This window comes from Pocillopora damicornis, chromosome 1 (assembly GCF_964200805.1).
Source record: "Pocillopora damicornis chromosome 1, jaPocDami1.2, whole genome shotgun sequence".
Classification (NCBI taxonomy): domain Eukaryota; kingdom Metazoa; phylum Cnidaria; class Anthozoa; order Scleractinia; family Pocilloporidae; genus Pocillopora; species Pocillopora damicornis.
Window position 1 is genome coordinate 27,809,419 of NC_142670.1, and position 22,522 is coordinate 27,831,940.

The 22,522-nt window shown below is 38.4% G+C and overlaps 1 long non-coding RNA gene across 1 annotated transcript; it reads left to right on the forward strand.

The window, feature by feature from the left end:
* The first annotated feature begins 1,776 nt into the window (after positions 1–1,776).
* LOC149053076 (uncharacterized) lies at positions 1,777–7,522 on the forward strand. The gene is made up of 6 exons (XR_016188878.1): positions 1,777–2,561; positions 3,211–3,234; positions 5,427–5,785; positions 6,139–6,405; positions 6,670–6,721; positions 7,344–7,522. It is a non-coding gene; the product is annotated as an uncharacterized LOC149053076 (long non-coding RNA).
* Positions 7,523–22,522: the final 15,000 nt, after the last annotated feature.

Consider the following 22,522-nt stretch of genomic DNA (forward strand, 5'->3'; position numbering starts at 1 on the left):
CAGTCACAACTTGACGACTGGTCTGCCGTTCAGCAAAGCGAATGCCGAGAGAGTCGGGGTTAGGAACCAATCTTTCACGGCTCGTTCCACTCTGTAAGCGGGAGTCGAAGAAACTTCTCTCTTAAAGCATTTTCTTTAGCTCACTTTTGCGTTACAATTGATCAATAGAGTGTGAACTATCGTTAATGAACTGGCCCGCCTCTGTTAACTAATTAGCATTATAACAATTAAACGTGAGTGCCAAAATCAAATAAAAGCTTTACATTTACATGCCTAAAAAACGCGTGCTTAACTCAGATTAAAGAAATTTTTTTCCGAAGTCGAAACTTTTTCTCTCAAAGTATTATTTAGTTCACGTTTTCGTTACATCAGATGAATAGAGTGTGAACTGTCGTTAACAATCTGTTCCGTTGCTAAATAATTTGTATGAAACGATTTTTTTTTTCTCTCTCGCTTTCGCTCGGAATTCGCCTTTACCTATTTTATAGGCCACCGTTGTTTCTCTTTACGCGCCTCCTAACCTGTTTTGCCACCACAAATGTCAACACCCCTGTCATCCAGAGCACCATCCCAGCACCTTTGCCACGGACACCACTTCCGTCATCACTGTCACCACTACCACCGGTTCCACTTCCATCATCACTATCACCACTAGCGCCAGCTCTGTCGCCACTACCGCCAACATTGTCACCAGCACACAAGCTTAGTCCGTTCCGCTCCTTGCCACGAAACCTCTTCACGAAGACCCACCCGGATGGCCACTCAGAAATAGTCCCATGGCTTCAGCGTATTTCTGAACAACAAACAGCTTTGAACGAGCGGTTCGACGCGCTAATTTGAGTGCTTAGTGGTACAAACGAATCAGCCACACCCCCTGTTGAAAGCCATGAGGTCGTGGATCAACAAGAACTTCCAGCATGCACTACATCTTTGGATGAGTCAACGAACTCAACGCAGTTAGAAGTGGAAACTCGTGATGATACCCTCCTTTTATACGGTCGTGGTCGACATTGGGAAAAAAAATTGCGGTTCATCTTGTACGTCATTTCTTTTTGCCGCTCGAATTGGATGGACAAAATGTTAGGGGGGTTGGAATTAAACTTCCGCTTGATCCACTTAAAATGGAAAGGATAAGAGAGGTAATCTTTAGATTTTTTCCGTTAACGTTAACGCAACAAGAACGGGGATGATTGCCGTAAAGCTATAGACGGATACGTAATAGAAAGATTGCCGAACAGGCACGCGTAAATTAACATACTGAAATACCTCTGTTTGTTTTCAAAGTTTTTATCGTTAACATTTTATTTTGTTTGATTGTATACTGTAAATTAAGCTTAGTTATGTAAATGAAATATTTGGGTTGATGTCAAATTTTAGAGTCTGTGTTGAAAGATGTTGACATTACTGACAGACGCTTGCAAAATATGATAATGAACGGTAGTATGTCGAAGCGTTTTCGGTTTTTAGACGAATTTTCGTCTTTGACATTGCGATTTACCATGACTTGACCTATTATTATTAAAATATGATGCGCTCCGCAATCAAGCAAAACATCACGAGCGATGCGAAATGAAACTGTCTGGTATGTAAACACTGAAGCGGGCTCCGTTTGCAATGAATAAAACAGAACACAATTCTCATTCTTTAAAAAGCACATTTTCTTTCTAATCCTCACCGAAGATTATCGAGGTAGGTCAAAAGTTTCGAAGAAATCATCACCTGCGATATAAACACCATATTGTTCACATTCCGCAGCGTAAACATCTTAGGGAGCGCTGATTGCAGTGAATAAATTGAGAAGGATATTAGTGAGTATATGTTTCGTTACTCGCTCAATGAAACTCGTGTTTGGATGCCTTGGGTAAGTGACATTTTCCTTCCCAGCCGATTCATCAACAACTCAAATCAAGCAAATCTACTGCTACTGCTCGTTATTCAGAACATTTCGCGAAGAGTAACATGCGTGAGTGTAACATGATTGCTTTTTTTCATTATGTAAATTTTCCATTGTCTACTCGCCGTTTTTTCAAACCTAAAAGTCCTTTTTTTTCACACAACAACGAAATACATGGGAAAATTGTAGCACCGAATAACAAAGGCACATGAATCACGCATTTTTTCGACCGTGAGCGCAAAAAAATCGTATAAACGCGTCTGACTACCCTGCGTCTGAGCGTATGAAATTTGTCTGCGCAGTTAACGTCTACGCGAGAGGTACGGTAGTAGGTTACAAGTGTTAGCTCAGTGAAACTTTTGGAAGCTTGGAGCCTAACTTGCCTGGGATCGAGGGTAGAAAAAGGCTCTGAATGGAAGTGCTTGCCGAAGCAAACTAGATTTGACTTGGACTGGAATATCAAACTGTAGAAGATTTGCAAACTTCGGCTGAACGGACAGCTGAACCACAGATCGAAGAAGGGCAACTAATCACAGTGATAAAGGGATGTGTTTGAGAGCCACATGTAAAGATAGATCAATCGGATGAGTTTGGAAATATGAGCAAGGAGGAGTGCAGTCCTCCCAAACGACGTCGGATGTATCATGTTATCATCGGAACAGCTCAGGTCAGTACAAAGTGCAGACTGCAGACGGAGAATTTAAACTTTTTTTTCGTCTGATATGCATCTTACACCTTAGCGACTGTCACGCAATCGCTTTCCGCCATTATCTTTCACGATCATCTGCTCTATTGTGGAATATTCTTTTTGTATTATTTTGAGATTTATTTTCGTAGCGAAATTGAAGTGAGATCCTGGCAGTATTAAAGCTTAAATTCTTGCTGTTCCATAAGATACCGTTTTCGACGGTGGACTTGAAGGTCTCATGCAAGACCTCGGAATCTTGAACGAAATATCCCACAACGTATTGTTATCAGTGACTTATGATTTAGAGAATTCTTGAAAGATTTTCAATAATGTTTACAAACATTATTTTTCGGGCCGTGAAAGAGAAGCTGCATCTCATATTTTCCTGAAGTATAGTAAGAGTTTAAGGGTACAGCGTAACTGTGCATGTAACTCACTCCACGTCAAATAAGTAGACTAAGTGCTTTTCTCACATGCTGATTGGCCAGTTTGCATGTGATTAAAATACTATTTACCACTGTGGCGAAAGCAAAATGGCTTCCTATTTCTCTGTGATGAAGAGGTGTATAAAGTTTGATTGAAGCATAGCAAAGTGACAACTAAGTTTGGTTTGATTGCATTTCAGCAGATACTGTCCAGAGCCATGGAGGAGGTAAGTTGGTTAGTTACTTAATTTTTCCATTCATTGCATATTTCCACCCTTTTAAGGCAAAATATCAAAGTTTCTGAATACTGTAATGAGCAATTTATTGGAAAACTAGGAAACATGTAATATATTCATGCAGTCTAAAACAGACAAAACATAAATTAGAAAGTATCAAGTAGGCAAATGTCCACTTAACTCTTCGCCTCTGCACCCTAGCCCAGCAGTAGGATAACTCTTTTTTGGGGGTATACATGATTGTATAAAAAAAATTGATTTTTATGCCCATATGTAACTAACATGTAGATGTATGTTTTACAGTTACGAGCTGAAATGGATTCATTTGAGAATGTGCTTACACTGTACATGATTGTTAAATATATGTGGCCCTCTATATGATTTAAGGGATAAAGATGATAGCATGCTCACAACATGCTTCACCTGAAAAACAAGAGAAACCGGATATAACACAGTTATTAAGCATGCTTAAGAGCATACTTTAATGAGCTTATAAATGCTTTTGTTTCATGTAACACCCTATAAACAATTAAGAGTGCACCGTTGAACAATGAAGCATGAGCAGGCAAAGCGTGATAACCTTCAAATACAAAAGTTAGCCTGTGAGCAGACACAGCACACTAGTGTGTAACCTAGTGTGTAACCTAGTGTGTAACCTAGTGTGTAACCTAGTGAGTAACCTTGTGTGCAGCAAGCATGTTACCTGAACATTAAGTTAGATTGAGCAATCATTACCCAGTCAGTGTATACTACTAGGTCAATAAACCGAAGCTGGTATTACTGTTTTTTAATTATCAACTTCTGATGAGAAAAAAAAAAGTTGAAACATTTGGCCGTGAACAAGTTTCAAGAATTTAAAGCAGACACTTCTTACTTTGTTCATGTGGAGAAGTGACTTTGATGTTAGTAGCATGTTGAATAATAAAATTTAACCCACCACTAGAACAAATGATTTGTGATGATTGTGTAAACAAGTCTGAGATATTCAAAACTTGCCGCAACAGATAGCCATAAATGGCCAACAGGTCTGTGTAACAGTATATCCTGTCAGATGACCAGAGTGATTTTAAGGGATGGTAAACAAAACCAAAAGTGATAAATCATGTTGCTTTTAAGAGCCCTAAGCTATGGAACTCAAGTGGATGATAGTCATGTGCTTAGGTACACACTCAGTCACATGCCCTAAACTCGAATCAATGCAGTAAATAAATAACTAAAACCATTGTAATCCTCTGAATCATACAGTGTCACATATGTGCATTTACATAATTATGCAAACACGAAAGAAATCTTTCAGGCTGACTTGTCATCAGTTTTGAAACACATTTCCCCTCTGTAGTTGCAGAGTTTCCAAGTTTCCAAGTCTTGTTATTTCACATTGTTTACAGAAAAAAATAACTTAACATAACATGATTTACAATTATGATATAGAAAAAAAAACAAACAGAAATTAACTAGAAGAAAGAATATTTAATCGTTTACAGTGGCCAAAGAAGCCAATGAGCTTTCAAGTTGGTCACTGTCATGTGTAGATATGAGTTGGGGTTGGCCGCATGTTAAGTATAATTTAAATTAATAGTCACATTAAAGATGATATTGTTATCATAAGGGAAGAAAGACATACATAAATGCAAGGTAGAATAAAAGGAAAACTGCATATTGTGAAGCATTATCTTATATAGCTAACAATTCAACTATGTTCAGCTTTGAGTACTCAATATGAATCTTTTATACCGCTTTTTGATTAGCATGTATGAAAAATAATTAAATTAAGGTGGTACAGATTGCCAGATTTTTATTGCAGAGAATTAAAATATATACATACCATAATTAGTGTGTGCTGATGGCTTAAAGAAGTTTGATGTAAAAAGTTATGCCAAAAAAGTAGCAAGCCAGAAACCATGTTTTAATCTGAGACATCTGAAAGAACACATTTTAGAGGAAGTAGTAAATATTGATAACAGCCAAGTACCTTTCGATGCACTATATTACCAAAATATACATGTATCTGTGACATCATGGCATGATTTATAGCTTTTAAATGATAAAATGTAATGTTCTAAACATGGCAGACACAGTGCTTGTACATGTAGAAAAATGAGAGAGATCCCTAATCAGTGACCTTAGCTATTATTAGTTTTAAAAAATATTAATTTGTTCCTCTTTTTAAACTGATCATTTAGGAAAGAGTTGTGCTAACAAAATAATTAATCAGCTGCCATGCAATGGGAGATATTCCTCCAGTCAGAGATACCATCATGGCAACTGACTGGAGGTGGTGGTGGAGTTTGTGGGGAAAGGAATCATTGTCCTCACATCAGAGTTGTCCGCACAACTAGAAAAATTCCCTCATGGGGAAGTCTCTGTCCTGGTCCCTGAAGGTTCATGTAATGAAAGGGGAAAAATGTATGCCAAGGGAGAAGCAGTGTTCAATCTATTATGGAAATGGCTGATCTTCCAGTTGCTTTTGGACCAAAGATGGCTGACAAACTTTCTGCTTCCCTCTCTCATCAGAAAAAAAGAGTTTTTGAATCTACTCCAGGTATACTCAGTAACTTTGCTGATGTCATACATACCCCTTGTGATAGGAAAAGTTTCTTATATGGTCACAGGACATGACCACCCCAGCATTTTCACAAAGAGAGACTTGAAATTGTTGCTAAAGCAGTCACTAGGGTGAAGGATGGATCCTTTGAGATGATTTTTGTTAGTGCTGCTGAAGGAAAACAAAAGGGGTTTGTTGAGAAATTTCATGAATGTGGTGTTCCTAAACATCAGATGATCATAATTGAAGCCCTTCAAATAATGAAGAAGAGTTGAAAAGGTGGCTCTGTGAGGCAGATCTTGCCATCATACCCTCAGGTTAACAAGAATTTGGAATGTTTGGTCTTGCAGGGTTGTAATCTGGCCTCTCTATCTTAGTATATGTACATGGTGCATCAGTACTTGGTGAAGCCTTGACACATGTTATTAGTGGTTTGTCATCCATTGTGGAGTCAGAGGATGTCAGTGAGTGGTCCAAGGCAATTAAGAAGGTCAGGGACATGGCTAGGACAGTACAGCTTAAAGAGGCTGATTTACTGCAGAAACATTGCAGTGAGAAGTACAGTTGGAAGAAACAGTGTGGAGATAGTGTTGAGGAGATGCTGAAGATGGCATCTGGTATGAATTTTTTTTTGCATGTATTGGTTATACATATAGTGGTTGTCAAAGTAAAGCAATGAACATATTCACTGCAATATAAATGTTTAAGTTGAGCTAGTGATATTTCTCATCATCATCATTGTATTTAGTTTCATCTGTTGTAGCCTTATAATGCAGAACAAATAACTCTGAAGAAGAGTAAAATTTTATGCCGTCAGGGTAGCCCATTCATCTCAAATTCCCCTTCCTCTGTCTCATTTTGTCTTTTCTGTTCCTTTGCAGCTCAGCAAGACTAGACTCAGTAACATGGAATCTGAGCGAATGCATTGCTTAGGTAGTAAATCATTTCTTTTGATATTATTACAGAATATTGATAGGTTAACCAAGTGATCAAATTGTTAACCACTAATAAGTGATTACACCCATTATTTGGCTCTCCCTCATCATGTTTCTGCCTTAAAATGTTATGATTTTTTTGGGAGAAATTCCTTTTCAGTCACTCCTTGGAGTGACTTCAGTGGAGTGCTGGTAAATTATACTTTCTGAGACTTAAATGTAATTTTCAATTGTCCAATTTGATACAAACAATTTATTATGCTCTCCCTCATCATGTTTCTGCCTTAAAATGCTATGATTTTTTTTAGGAGAAATTCCTTTTCAGTCACTCCTTGGAGTGACTTCAGTGGAGTGCTGGTAAATTATACTTTTTGAGACTTAAATGTAATTTTCAGTTGTCAAATTTGATACAAACAATTAATTGGGCTTTCTCTTGTCATGTTTCTGCCTTAAAATGTTGTGATTTTGTTAGGAGAAATTCCTTTTCAGTCGCTCCTTTGAGTGACTTCAGTGGAGTGCTGGTAAATGATACTTTCTGAGACAAAAATGTAATTCCCATTGTCAAATTTGATACAAACAATTAATTCTAGTTTTGCCTTAAATTTTTTATTTCTCTGCAGCCAAACAAGACCAAACACCCTTAACCGGCATGAGAGGATGTGAAATGAACAATAATGTATTCCTTTGTTACTGTAAAAAATATGTACGCAGACCCCTGACATTTTTTACCTGTTTGCATTTGCCCAGTGCCTGGCTTATTTTTTTCAGAACAATGGTTATTAAAGTTGTCGATATTTAATTAATTTATATTATTTCTTTGATTTTTTTACCTTTCTATTCAATAATCAGAGAGCTTTTATCGAACCTGACAATCATACATATATGTTGTCTTTTCCCAAAGTGCCGTGTCCTGTTATGACCATATTTCCTAGCTGATACTCAGCATAGTTCTTGTTGCTTGTCTGCATGACAGTGAAATAGAATTGTGAAGAGATTTGAAGAGTCATCAGAGAGCATACTGCTTGGATTCAAATGGAGAGACTTCACAATCTAGAATCTTTCTAAATATTTTTGAAACAGAAGTAGATTCCCTTGCAGGCCTGCAAAGAGAGGGGTGAAATGGTTGTGTACACCCCCCCCCTCTCTCTCTCTCTCTCTCTCTCTCTCTCTCTCTCTCTCTCTCTCTCTCTCTCTCTCTCTCTCTCTCTCTCTCTCTCTCTCTCTCTCTCTCTCTCTCTCTCTCTCTCTCTCTCTCTCTCTCTCTCTCTCTCTCTCTCTCTCTCTCTCTCTCTCTCTCTCTCTCTCTCTCTCTCTCTCTCTCTCTCTCTCTCTCTCTCTCTCTCTCTCTCTCTCTCTCTCTCTCTCTCTCTCTCTCTCTCTCTCTCTCTCTCTCTCTCTCTCCTGTGTTATGAACTAACTCTCTCTCTCTCTCTCTCTCTCTCCTGTGTTATGAACTAACCCCCAACCTAAAGCCAACCCTAAGGCTGTAACATAAAACCTTCATATGCATCAAGGCAAGGCATGTCTAAGGGTAACATTGCCCATATCATTTATGTTCATAGGAAATGGAATACTCTTCCCAATTGTAAGTTACTTGCCCAAAGAGTTTCACTAGACAACACATGTTTGGGTTTTCAACCCTTGGAATGTGCTGGAACAGATTTCTAATCAAATCTTTTGAAATTTTTAATCCTTTTAAATCCCATGGGTGACCAAGACAGAGTTCTCCTTACTATATCAATATGATATGAAGCAGACAAGTGATGAGAATAATGGGGATTATTAGTTGATCCAATAGCAAATTCCCCAAGCTAACATCAGAAGAACCATATGGCAGACAGTAGGGAGAATTACTAATGAGATCTTGGGAGTGAAAGTGTAAACACTGAGTGGTGGCCCCTGAGAAATGTATAGACCAGATGCTTACATGGTCAACTTGAGAATGAAGGTGAGAGGATGTCTGTAATTTTGGCACACAATTATGGAATGAGATGAAAGAACAAGCAACTATTCCAACCTTTAATGTATTCTTTAATTAATATACTCCTCAGAGGTAAGAGTTTAAAAAAAATTCTATATTTGACCACAGAAATCACTTACAGTAGCCTGCCTTCATATGATCTCTGTTATGATATTTCTCAAAAATATCGAGTGTATATTAAAAATATTTTACCCATCACTAAAAATTTCTTATGGCTGACAAAATGGACTGTGTTTATCAAGGATATGACTGATTAGGTAAATGTGGTAAAGGTTCAGTCAACTGGAGGTAACCACTAACAAACTTAGCATAATTGCAAGGGGTAATGCCATGGAAGTTAGATCCATCAACTTATGCATAGGCACAAAAAACACTTGAGTGTCACTGGGTTGACAAAATCAAGCTCAATCTTGAAAATTGATGATTCACATTTTCATAATCTCTCCTCTAACCACCAAAGAGCACTTATTAATTTATGATACTGACAATTAATAATATTTAACACTTTTATAGATAGACCTCAGTCAGTCCTATGCTTAAGCACAAAATAGAGACACTTAACCACTCTACAATAGTAATAATATCCCCATGAGTGTTCCCACTTCTGATGATGTATCAAATAAACCAATCACAGTCAATGCACCAGATGCCACCCGTAAAGAAAAAGAGTTACTCAGCCATCAGTAAGTAATGAAAATTTTGTTGTCACCCAAAACACATCAGGGAAGTAGCCCAGCAGTAGGCATTCTGTTGGTGGAAGTGAACAAAATAGATTGCACACCCAAGTTTTTCCAGCATCATGAACAAAGTCACGTGGAATATGAGCCTTTTTAGTCAGCTCCTCAATATAAAACAGTATTTTCACCTTGTAACACATTCTTTGTTGTCCTCAAGGTAGACCAAAACAGTTTTAAATTTATGTAATAAAATTTATCTTATGGTCCAAAAATGCTTAGGATAATATTTATAGTTATAGAAAATGTACATGTATTCAAAATGAAGTGCATATCCAGTCTTGAAGGGGTTTTCTGACATGCCGATTTCTGGACAGAAATCTTGAAACAAAAACAAATGCAATAATAACCTTCCTTAAAGCTAGTTGTTTCTTACAGCAAATTCTTTCGACTGAGAAAAGAGTCGCTCTTTCTTCACGCTTGCAGCGTAACTATCACTTAAAGAAATCTGTAAAACCTTGAGATTCTGCGGCAAATGATCCTACTTTTTTCGACGACTGTAGCACTGTTTACAAATGTAAGCAGAAACCGCGGGGACGTTGCAATTCCGTAAGCGCGATGCTAATAGAACATCGTCCTTCTCTTACTCTGTACCAAAAATCGCTCATAATCTTTTCCTATATCCTTAAAGCAAAGTATATATTTTAACTCGGACACTGAATTGCAAATTTACCCGAAAATGGGAATGAATTCACTTCAAAGTTGTTGTATATATCGGTAAGACGCCAACACGTGCCACTTTAGTTTGCATAAATTAGAGTGACGTCACAGAACACGATTAGTGTCAGGTTTGCGTAGACGTTCCGGCCTCGCTTCCGTTTCACCTTGTGGGGGAGGGTACGGCTACACGTGGGCTATTTTGACAGCTTGGTCCTAGGATCGAAATCCCGAGTACTGCTGACCAGTAAGATAGCGGTGCACGGAAAATGAGTCATGCGATCGTACCAAGTAACCAGGAAGTAACAATAAGCAAGTAAAGTTGCGAGTGCTTCATTTATCACCTAAGAAATGCCGCACAATCGCTACAACAACAAGTCCCTTCTTTGGAGCATGAGGCCACAATTCAAGCCTCGTCGGGAAGTTCTATATTTACTCTTCGAGCACTTTCTCCATCTGGGGTAGGGATGGACGCAGGAAACTGTCAGAAGGATCTTAAGAAATTTTCCAAAGAAGAAGGGAAGAAGGGGGGGGGGAACCCTGCCCTGTGCTTTACTGGGTTAGTGGCACTGAGACCATGGAATGCTCCGGTCGGATGAGCCTTATAGCTTCTACATGAAATCTGACATACCTTTTAACATCGTTTTATTCATTAACTGACGGTTCAGCCGAAAGTTATGATATACTTCTATTTGCCCTAAACTTATTGTGGTTTATTCTATCTTAACTTACGAGTGATTTGTTGAATCTGTGAACATACAAGTTTTTCTAATTTCGCCCATTTAAGGTAATCCGGATTCCGGAATCCAGGAAATTTTTGTTTGTGGAATCTGGAATACTGGGCTCTGGAATCCAGAATCCAGCTTTTGGAATCCAGGATCCCGCTAAAAAGGGTATCCAGAATCCACTTGCTGAAAATCCATTTCAAATCATAGTAGCGGCTTTCACCCGCATCCATGCAACCACTGTAGAGTGCAGTTCACTCACGTTATCAATCGTTGTTCAAAGTGAGCTTTCAAATCCCACAGGACTTGCTTGGAACATCACTATGGCCGCTATTTGATTGTTTTGGAACACCTCTAAATAATGATATGGCCGCTAGGACGTCCTGTGAGATTAACTTACCTTGTAAAAGATACGCTTTAGTTTTGCTTTTAATCGAGGAATTTGTAGATTTCTGTGAAAATAATATAACTGTTGACAACTTGGATACTTTGCTTTTGCCCGCTTTCCCCGCCGGATTTTTAAGCAAATTGGGCGCACGGCAAGCTTTGGCACCGCAAACTGCGCTACTTTTATCTGGCACCTAGGGTCGAGGTATCGACCTCAATACTTAATACTTAATACTCTTTTCCTTTTCGACTCTTTCAAACTTTCTGGCACTTCTTACTCGCGACTGACCAAAATCAAAAATAAATATTCATTTTCCATAAATCATAATGAGAGCATCAAAAAGTAATATTCTCCTGATGGCCGTGGAGGCATAGTTGTAATTAGAAGCCAGACGAAAGCCATGAATTGTCAAAACTGCACCAGTCACTCAGAGCCATTTTAAACTAACTTAACCTCCAGCGAAACTTACAAAAAATTACTGAAAATGCATCTTCAGGAGCTCAAGAAACCGAAGGAAGAAAGACAAAAAAGAAAAATGCACGAGTTCAAGATCATCGAGGTTTGAGGATTTTTGTGTATTATGAAACAGTTTTGAATTTTTTTGGGGGTTGCAACGAGCAAACAGGAACGACGGAGGTTTTAGTTACAAACTATGGTCAGTAATAATTTTTTCTAGGTTAGAGCGTAAATCATCAATATAGTAAAATTCGGAAGTTTAAAAGAAGTTGAAAGACTCGAAAAAACGCTTTGCTAAACTTGAAAATACCCGGTCAATTGTTTGCATCTCATGGAACAACAATGTATTATGCCTCGTTAAATGATGAAACGCAACAAACGCACAGCATGACTCGCTTGTTAGCAGTGCTTTAGGCCTTTTGTCATTTTGAGATCAGTTACGCTAGAGGCTTGAATAAACTCTGCTTGTTAAATATTTTATTATGCTACCTGGCACTGGTCATGAAAATCGCTTACTTGGCGCAAAATTTCGCCCTAATCGTGATTCACACTTAAACACACACTTTTTCAACTTGAGAATACCTGGCCAATTGTTTGCATCTCATTGAACAACAATGTATTATGCTTCGTTAAATGCTGGAACGCAGCGAACGCACAGCATGACTCGTGTAAATGAAGATCTTTCGCGATTTTTCAAAGGTGTAAGTATAGTTGAATTGGTTTAACACCGTTTAATGCGCAATCTCGTCGAACATCATCGCCAATTACATCTAGGAAAACAAGCTCTTCTGTCCGCGATTTACTCGGGGTGTTATTAAAATTTTATTCCAGTTTAAATTTTTGCCTCAACACCATGGTTTTTGTTTAAAGGGAAAGTTTAAAAAGTAATTTGAGATGATAGGGAAATATTTTCGAGCTGTTTTCTTGGCAGTTCTAAGTCAATTTTATAATTAAAAAAATTGGCCATCTTTTCCAAGTGGGAACAATGTTATGCTGTACCAGAAAAACCTTTTAGTCCAACAGTTATTTAGAAATTAAAAATGATAAGCAATGATTTGAACTATTAGTTCTTTGTTCCTGTTAAATCACTTGAAGAACCTCTAGGAACCTGTATGAAAGAAATGCGGCCTGGCCTTTTCAGAGTTGCTAAAAGATGTGGAATGAATGGACACTGGACTCAATAGACGGACAGTCTCAACAGGTATTCCTACAACAAAAATTTATCCCTTAATTTGCTGTTATACATTTCAAATGTCATAATTTCAAGTCTCATAATTATCAAATGTTGTTATGGAAATATGAATAGACAAACATGCATTCGCAAACATGTCCTTCAATAGCGAAATCCGCCATTGAAGTCATTCCTAGAAAACGAAATGTGAAAATTAGGGGCAAACCAGAAACTAAAATCTGGAATCTTTTGTATTTTGGAATCCGGAATCTGCAGCGGTAGAATCCGGAATCCAGCACCTGGAATCCGGAATCCACAACGTGGAATCCAGAATCTAATACTGTCTGGGATTACCTTACATGGGGTGACACAAGCCCCAGTCGGAGTGACTTTTCTTTTAAATTTTCTATGCTTATCAGAGTAGTTTGACACGTTAGAAAAAAATCGTTGAAGTAAACAGTCATAAATGGCGACATCAAGAGAAGGTATAAGAAATGCTAATACGATTCCATTGCATTGTTTTACTGACTGCTGATCCCGCGTGTAAACCCTTCAATGGACTGATGATATCTAATTCTTAATTCGAAGTCGTTTACCGTCGTTTTTATTAAGTCTAAACCAAAATTAACAAACACGCGCAATTACATATAATTTTTCCCTATTTTCAAGCACGAGGAAAATGAATGATGTGCTTACTAAGGGCGAATACTCGATACAGACGCTCTTTGTCCATGGAGTACTTACAAAGACGCACGACGTAATAGAGGACCGACCTAGTCTTTATAATATAAGACTAGGCAGAGGCATTTCCTACAATCTCAGCACAACAAAACTGTTCTGCAAGAAGTTTGCATTGCACCTTTTCGTTACACAAGGCATCGTACAAAACTTTATATGTAGCATCTGAGCCTTCCTTTCGTTTCCAAACCATTAACATCTTGAAAGCTTTCTTTACCAGCCCCCCGTTGCCTTCATTAAAGTCAGGTTGAATCCTAAGCGTCTTCCTAATTCCTCCCATTTTTTTCCAAGTTTTACAGACAGATCTTCTAACTCGTCAGCTGATGGTCCATAAGCCTTAACCAAATCTGAGGATAATAATGGAAGGAGAAGGAAAAATTAGAAAATGGGTGCTTTAGGGATTTGGCGAATAGCGAACAGTTGTAGCAAAAGGCGACTTGTCTTTTTGGTATCATTCAATACCGAATCGATGGCCTCAAAGACTGTCAGGCTTGGGCGAAGAGACATTTGCATCAGCAGGGGAACCATCTTCCCAACCTATCAAAGTAAATCCTAAAACGTTTTCCGAACTCATTATCTATCTGTGACCTCTTCATTCGTTTATGGCCCGACAAGCATCTTGAAAATGGAGGTCATTAACAACGTCTCCTAGCCAGTCACCAGCCGCTAATTCCGGAATAGGTGATAGTTGTTTACGATACACGGGTGTTCGATTGGTGATCACAACAAGGTGAAAAGGATGTCTAATAAACATAATGTCACTCCTTCTTCATAAAAAAATGTTATCATAGATAAACGTATAACAGAAATGTGCAAACTTGATAAAAATACAATAAAAGGAAAATCCATCCTAACATTTTCAATCTCGGTACTACCTACAGCGTTTCCTCTTATCAGAAACCGCAACAGGGCTGCATGAAGATGATTCTGAATTTGGTTGCTCTACAATTGAATGTCTCGCACTTTGGGCGGAAATACCTGCAGAATAATGGGTTTAATGAGATTGTTGGGTTGAGAACTAATGCAAGTTTCACGGTGCATATGGTTATGGTTAAGCTAAAAAAAATAATGACCTTTGCATCTCATTTTTCTTTCATATTTATTGTCTTTGCCCGCGAAAACAACTGACTGTGTCGGGATTTTTTCGTCAAGGGAAATTTGCAGGAAGCCTATGTTGAAGGCCTAAATGTAATAACTGTCCCAAATGTAATAAAGTCTTAAATGTAATAACATTTAGTCCTAAATAGAATAAGCCTCCAATGCAATCATAGAACTCCTTCAGTGCATTGTTGTAATAGCGGACATCCGCATTGAGATGTTGAAGTGACAGCTGCTGCACCAAAAAATCCGCAGACCAATATACATGTCACATTACGGGCTCGCTGATGTCAATCAGCGTCTTTTTTATTATTAGCTATTAGTCGAGAGGCATTGGCTGTAAACCGTTTTAATGATGAACAAATGGAATCAAATGACAGCTGGCAAAACAAAAAGTACGCTGACCAAAACCTCTCCATATATCACCGACTCAGACTCTTAAGTACAATAAATTTTGGAAAATATTGACAACGTTATTCTTTCGTGCTTTGTGATGGAGTTAACAAGTCATAAACCAAATTACAAACTTGGACAAGGGAGTCTGCTGACTTGTAGGTCGGACAATTTGCAGGCTCGGATATACATTTTTTGTCTTTCCATGCCTGAATAGACCTTGTTACCATGCACATTTGTTTCCTAATTCGGGCCTCTAGAGAATTATTACTTTCAAATTCTCGAATATCTTCATGAGTATAGAGATATGGACAAAGTAATTTTTCTCCCCAAGAGAACATAACTGGGACAATTATGTTCTCTTGATCTTGAAATGCACGTAACAAATCCGACAAACGGATAACTTTGTGTCTGCATCAAATTATATGCTGAGCTAATTAAATTAAACAGGTCTAAATGCAAAGAAGCTACTGACCAGCACATCATCACAAATCATCGGCTCAGATTGCCAATCACAAAACAGACATTTAACAAAAATCTGGAGCATGTCATGAACGAGCTCACCGACGCAAATTTTTTGGGCTCCAAAATTAAAAGGCACTTGTTACTAAAAAAGTTCCTACTGATGAGGTCGTACTGTAATTCGAAATAAGCAACAGGTCTTTTTTAGCGCATACTTGTTACTCTATTACTTTTCATATGAGGCTGGAAACAGTTACACGAGTGAGATATGATGAACACTAAAAATGCTTCGAAATTACGAAACTGAGCTAAAAAAAAGCCACGAGCAGATGTGACAAGCGGATGCAGCGAACACAACTTCGCTTAAATCCTCCCTCGGTTTACAGCAGCGGAGAAAAAGTGTATATACGTTTGAGAGGGAAACCAACGAATAAACGGCATGTGACGGAGGGTCGTATCGAGAAACGAAAGATCAAGTTGCACACCTATAAGGTGTCATACGCCTCACCGCTTTCAGGAAAGGAAGAGAGGAAATGGGTCTCTGTGAACGATATCACAAGCCTTACAATTGAGCGAGAAAAACAGAATAAAAAATGCGCCAAGCTGTCTAAAAAGAAAAAAATTGACCACTAAAAAAAGTATTATATGCCTATAAGAAGAGATGGTCATGCAAAGGCTATTGAAGACCAGGGTTTTAAATTGCTTTACAATCCTCCTGGAGGTGGCAATTGCCAATTTGCTACACTATTGCACCAGGCAAAGAGAATGGGCATTATAAGATCTCCTGAACCCACGAGGAAAGAAATAGTAGAGTAATTAAAAAGTAATCCGTTCGATAGCAATGGCTTCGATTCCCTTTCTTGGAGCATTTGGCAAATGATGAGGTCGCTTGCTGACTATATAACTCATATGGCGCGCGATGGGACCTATGGGAATCAGATTACGCTGTATGCAGCAGCAAACTTGTATAACATCGACATCCAAATAGTTTCCTCTCTAAGAGTTGGTGGGCAGCATGCGTTCAATCCGTCAGCAAGTGTTTCAGCAGCTACCATGTACCTTGGACATTTTGCTGAGAACCAAGGCGAATGATTTGTGACACTGACGCAAAAGGTGGCCCCGTTGGAATATCTAGTTTTAAGCGCACGGACGTTGCTGTAGATATAGCTAAGGGACTCACTCGTGGTAGCCGAACAAGCGAGACGGAGTCTGAATTGGAAAATGAAGTCAACAATAGTATAGTAAATGATGGTAATAAGCTGATGGAAGTTCAGTTTGTCCCAGAGGTAGAAATCGACTTATTTGCGACGAGAGGGGATGACGAATGTCAAATTGGACGTCTTTCCAATTAAGTTTTAGAAAAACTCTTAGAAATAATGTAAGCGTCATGGGCCTTCCTATTTGCTAGTAATGCGTGCCACATACCAAACATTACGTAAAGTTGATACACGATTCAGGGCGCTGGTGCAACGTCTGAAACGATTTCTGCCAGGGCTTCATCTTTCTGGTGAGATGAAGTGTTGTTTAATCAGCGCTCGAAGCCTTTTAAAAAAGTATGGTCCTTTATGCGGTTTATTGATCGAGTTGAGGAAAATCATTTCCAGTCTAAAGTGGGCTAATGCTTGGCTGAAAGTTCGAGTGGATGGACACGACTGGTACATAACCATTAGTTTTTTTTGGAAAAAAAATTTGACAACAACTGATGATAAACTGGCATGCCACTGTTGATAATATCGTTCGTGTTGAAGTCGTCAGTAGTGATGCACCATTTTAGAACAATGTGAATGATTTCGCCAGCTGTCACTTGATAATCCAAAAGAAAAGTATTATTATCAGTAGTGTTACTGAAATTTTGCACATTAACGTTATTCAGTGTCAATTGGTTTTAATGGAGTATTTGAGTTCGTTTTTAAGAGTGGCTGTCTTGATATATTTAATTTTGAACCTGGGATATTGCATTTCTATCCCTCTGTGGCTTCACTCCACCTCGGTAATCAGTTCATGCACCATATGACTATAAGTGGAAAATGATGAGCTTTCTTTTTTCATTTATTTATTATCTATTCATTTTCTCCCCTCACGGCAGGGAGAAGAGATGAAGACAAAAAATAGAATAAAAACTTGAGATCAACTGTGGAATATATGTTTTCCCAATATTTCAGTCTGGGAACTGATGAACCCGTCATAGGGGGCTAAAAGAAAAAAAAATGAATGGTTTAATAGACCATCAACTGACCATCATGTGTTGAATGCTGTAGCACAGTGGTTCAATTAGACTCTTAGGCGGAAAAAAGTAACATGTCGAGACCTGATCGTGAAATGGGATGATCTATGATTAGTCGGTAGATATCTTGCTCTGTAAATCACTTTATTATATGGCCAGCAGCGCGCGCGGGCAAGATGAAGCGAATCCTGTGATTGGCTACCTGAGCGGGCAAGATAGGCCTATCTTGCCCGCTCGGGATTGCCTGCATTGATCCCACGCAAGGAAACTTACAAAGTTCGTAACTTGTGGACGATGTCGACAGATACATAGAAAATATTAAACGACCCTCCTAGGTTTATTGTGCTACAAACGCAGTCGACTTTCCCTCTCGGTTCTCGAATAAGTCATTCTTGATTCTTATTGAAGCGAAATCTTTTTCTATACAATGAATCCTTTATTGATTAAGCTAAGAGAATATAAACTCTCTCGACCAAGCTTGTTCTGTCAAGATGGCTGAATATTAGCCTCGTTTTTATTCTTCATTTTTATGGACCGAGACTTCGTATCCGTCCATAAAAATGCAAAAAAAAAAAAAAAAAAAGAAGAACTCGGCCAATATCCAGCAATTTTGACCTCACGCTTGGTCAATAGTGCAGATGAATACATTTCATGTAGACCCATACAAATCTGGCAAGGGAAGACAGTGCAAAAAATGCACTTCCGAGCCCGGAATTTGTCTAACGTATAGGTCAATGGACTTCCTTTTCCTTGCAATTCGGTTCATGAAGTGTTAACTTCAGCACTGATCATACAAGAATATCGTCAAAATCTGTTGCACTAATTAAAGAGTCTGAACCAATGAAATAAAGAGAGCTATTGGTCAGCGTTCTAATTGTTGTTACGTTTGTCAATTTGATGCCAAGAGCACATCAGTATAAGGGTTTGTATCAAGTGTTTCTCAACCCCTGTCTTTAGCAAATAAAAAGACGCCGATTAATATCAGCGAGCCTGCAATATGCCATCAATATTGGTCTTAGGATTCTTTGGTGCAACAGCTGTCACTTTAACATCTCAATGTAGATGTCCGCTATAACAACAATGCACTAGCGTAGTTAAATGATTACATCGGAGGCTCATACATTTAGGACCAAATGTTATTACATTTGAGAGAGTTATTACATTTAGGCCTTCAACAGCCTACTGGTCAAAATATTTCTGGCCTATTCGTAATGAATCTTACTAGTTACGTAATCAAACGCCGGCAACACTTGATCGAGAGATGAAGATTTACATGCAGTAATAGAATGAAAAAAAAAATTCTATACTTTACGATCGAAGAAAGCAAATAATCATAGAGATCTACAGATTACACCGAAATTGCTATCTAGCAGACAGCATGAACAACGCGCTTGAATAATTCCCACAGAAAGTCTTCGGGTGTTATCTTAGAGTTAGTTTGGCGGAGTTCTGCATGGAAATGTTCGATGGAGGTAAGTGACAACGACACCACTATTTTTCAATTTTATCTTCGGGATAGTAGCACAGTTTTTAGTTTGATAGAGCTATTGATATTTGCTCTCAAGCGAGAGCGCAGAATTTCTCGTCTGTAAAAGCCGAAGTTCTAGCAGACTGGAACTTGTAGTAATGTCAATCAACACGCAGCGTATGACTTTAAAATCCCCTAAAATGAGCAGTGATAATGGCAAACAATCACACTATAGACTAATGAATGTTTTGTGCCGTACAAAAGCCATATAAAAATCTCGAAAGCTTTTCACAATCTTTAGCTTTCTTGATCTATCATCTTGTATAAAGAGCTAAAAAATGTAGGTTTATTTGGTCAAGTGACCGCCAAGAGCCAGAATTGCGTGACAGGTGTAGTTGAGAGAAGCTTTGTGACACGACTGCCCGGTGCTCTCGTGGACACACTCTTAAGCTTTGTTTTGAATGGGGTATAACCCTGTTCCTGGCTAGTGATACATCTCTTTAAACAAAATGAGGTGAAAATATCCACCAAAAGATGGTAGACTAGCCTGCAGTTTTTTTTCCGGTTAGGCTCTAATTAACAGCTCTGAAAGCCACGCAATATTTTCAGCACGATTAAGCTTCATGTTCCTCCATCCTCATGTCCTTGTATTATTTTACTTTCAAACAAAATTTAAGGTCATGATCAATGTTTACAGTAAACATCCAAATATATAGTAGCTCTACTCTAGGCATGAAAGATTTCATGGTAAAATAGTGCTAATGTTCATATTCAGTGTTTTCAAACCTGGAGAGCTGTCTTGTTCACGATCTTGATCTGTCTTGCCTTGAGGAACCTCCATAGCTATAAAAAGAAAACAAAAGAAAATATTATTTATCTTCCCCGAGCGCTTCAGTGATCATTTCATTTTCCAAACTTATCGGTTGAAGTTCATATTAAACAAGGCACAATACAAAAAAAAAAAAATCGGTGGTTTCTTTGCACAGCTTAATCTCTCATTAGCTTCATTCCGTGATAATTTATGTCTTGCATGACAATCTTAAGTTCAAATTAAAGCATTTAGCTGCGGCTCAATTTGAATAGACGTTTGGTATAAAAAGGGAAAATTCTTAGTTGAGAGCGGCCTGGGGCAGAGGTAATTTATCTTCCCTTGAAAATGAAACCATGACTTGGATTTCACATAATCAATATTCCAGAGACAGAAAGAGGGATGCCCTCTCGATTATGGTGTTTAGGGAGTTTTACCCAGCGTCCTTTGGTTGTATTTACCCATTGCTATAACCGTAAACATGGTGAAATATTTTAAAAACCGAGTTATTGTGTAAACTTCAATACTAGTCAATGTGACTGTATAAACGGTCAAATCAAATTACGAACTTCTACTCAATGTGAAACACACTTAGCTGCGTTAGACATGATTAACAACCGATAAGAGAGATCGAGATTAAAGCCGTAGATTTATAAAGACAAGCAACCCTTGGAAATATTACAACCACTTGATCAATATTACACAGATTACTTCCTTAAGTTCACGACACTCTTAGTTTATTCTGAAAATGGTTCACATGCAAGCATAGCGACCTCCCGAGCCCCTGAGCCGAATTTTCCACGAGTACATCTCTTTCCAAACGTTGTGACAATAGTTTAAGCGTTCTGCAGTTTTTCATCAACATTTCCGGGGAAACGAAAGTTAACGACCTCGCGCTCGAATGGTTATCCAGCATCTTCAACCCTACGTTATGTTCTATCAACCTTGATCTTGCTTCGCCACTGGTATTTATTAAAATCACATACGACTGTATACACGATGATAGTTATACTGGAGCAGGTTGTTCGGGGCATCTATGCAATTAAGGGTACTGCAAACAACGACTGTCATCAAAATATCCTGTAAATCACTGCACCTAATCTTACCTGGAACACAGAGGTAAGGATTAAACCAATCTATTACTCAAATCTCTTGGGAAAATTCATCCACAGCTAGAGTACCTTTCCTTCGGCAGAGGTGTAAAACTAAATGATTTGTAGATAACTGTACAGTACTTTGACAAACGAGAAATTCGAGGAGACGAGAGGCGGGAGACGAATGACGTTCGATTCACCGCTTCGTTTGTTTCCTAGAATTTGAATATGTAATCGTGAAATTCGCACAATTAAAATAATCACTTGACCATGACAATGGAAATCAAATTTCCTCTAGGATTACTTGATGAGGTCTTTGCCTTACTTTACGGTTACATTCCTCTGACCCCTATTTTTATTCAGTGGTTAAATTTACTTCCTCGTGTTTATCTTGGTTACATCGTTGTCATTTTCATGAATGTCCGAAGATAAGTTAAACCGACAAATTTTCCAAAACTAAGAAACCTGTTCAAGACTCTGTGTCAGTGGATTAGAGACAAGCGAAGAACCGGGCGAGTTAAAGTTCCTGATCCCACGGCAGCTTTTTCACTCATTTTCATTAACCGAGAGCATGACAAAAATTAAGGCTTTCATCAGCCCTGCCCTCTCCCCACCCATCAAACATAAATGGCGCATTTTGGGTAGTTCCGCACTTTTCTTGTTATTAAGTTCTTCGCTGAATGCGTGACTGAACCCACAGGCAGCCCAAGCTCGCACAGTTAGTCTTCAAAACTATGCAAATATGATTATTATTTTGGCCGACGAACGAAATATGAGGATTTGTCTGAGAATAAACTGTTGCATACTTAGCCCAGAAATTTGAAATACTTTTCAACAAATAACTTTACTGGCTTCTATATTGTTTGTTCATTTGAATTTTGTAAGTTTTTTGAAGCTGATTTACAGCCGCATAGGTAGCTTTCAGTTCCCTATCTTGCCTCTCTCAACAGCGAGCTAATCAGCCGCAAACCAGCCTTGAAAATTCGAAAAAAAGCTGTGTTATCTTTGTTTTCAACCAAAACGGAATCAAACTTACAAGTTGAGAATGTGACTATTCTAATCCTTTATGATCCACAACACATATATACCGAAACCTGGCGATTATAAGCTCAGCGACTATACAACTTTGTACGAGGTTTAGGAAGAGCTTATAAACGGAGGGGCCTGTATCCGAGGGGGCCTATAAACGGAGGGCCCTATGTCCGAGACTATGTCAGACTTCCCCCTTAAAGTTCATCTTTGCTCTCCTCGTATTCAATATTTTTCTTTAGTATTTTATTAATATTTTTTCTTTGTTTAAAGTTAGATGGGAATTTAACCTGGGAGGGGGGGGAAGACTTATAAATGGGGGTTGGGGGCTTATAAGCAGCAGTTTACAATGTTTATATCTTTGCAGTATTTA